Source organism: Malurus melanocephalus, unplaced genomic scaffold (genome assembly GCF_030028575.1).
Source record: "Malurus melanocephalus ecotype Western Australia unplaced genomic scaffold, MMel_1.1 scaffold_722, whole genome shotgun sequence".
NCBI lineage: Eukaryota > Metazoa > Chordata > Aves > Passeriformes > Maluridae > Malurus > Malurus melanocephalus.
Genome location: NW_026623954.1, coordinates 4,161 through 5,298, shown reverse-complemented (window position 1 = coordinate 5,298; position 1,138 = coordinate 4,161).

The following is a 1,138-nucleotide window of genomic DNA, read 5'->3' as shown; positions in this document are numbered from 1 at the left end:
GGTTAGGATGAAATATTTGGGATGCTGGGCTGGGATGTGGAGCTGGGATTCAGGGTTGGGATGTAGGATTGGGATCAAATATTTGGGATTCAGGACTGGGTTTCAGGATTGGAATTCAGGATTGGGATGCAGGCTTGGGGTGCAGGTTGGGATGAAATATTTGGGATGCAGGATTGGGATTAAGGATTGGGATTCAGTGTTGGGGTGAAATATTTGGCATGCAGGGCTCGGATGCAGGATTGGGATTCAGGAATGGAATTTAGGGTTGGGATGCAGGGTTGGGATGAAATATTCGGGATGCAGGATTAGGATGCAGGGTTGACATTCAGATTGGGATGCAGGGCTCGGATGCAGGATTGGGATTTAGGATTGGGATTCAGGATTGGGATGCAGGGTTAGGATGAAATATTTGGGATGCTGGGCTGGGATGTGGAGCTGGGATTCAGGACTGGGATTCAGGGTTGGGATGTAGGATTGGGATGCAGGGTTGAGATTCAGGATTGGGATCAAATATTTGGGATTCAGGACTGGGATTCAGGATTGGAATTCAGGATTGGGATGCAGGGTTGGGATGAAATATTTAGGATGCAGGATTGGGATGCAGGGTTGAGATTCAGGATTGGGATGCAGGTTGGGATAGGATTGGGATGAAATATTTGGAATGCAGGGCTAGGATGCAGGATTGGGATTCAGGATTGGGGTGAAGGGTTGGGATGCAGGGTTGGGATTAAATATTTGGGATGCAGGGCTGGGATTCAGAATTTGGATTCAGGATTGGGATTCAGTGTTGGGATGCAGGGTTGGGATGAAATATTGGGGATGCAGGGCTCGGATGCAGGATTGGGATTCAGGATTGGGATTCAGGATTGGAATTTAGGGTTGGGATGAAATATTTGGGATGCAGGATTGGGATGCAGGGTTGGGATTCAGGATTGGGGTGAAGGGTTGGGATGCAGGGTTGGGATTAAATATTTGGGATGCAGGATTGGGATGCAGGGTTGAGATTCAGGACTGGGGTGAAGGGTTGGGATGCAGGGTTGGGATTAAATATTTGGGATGCAAGGCTGGGATTCAGAATTGGGATTCAGGATTGGGATTCAGGATTGGGATTCGGGATTGGGATTCAGGATTGGGATTC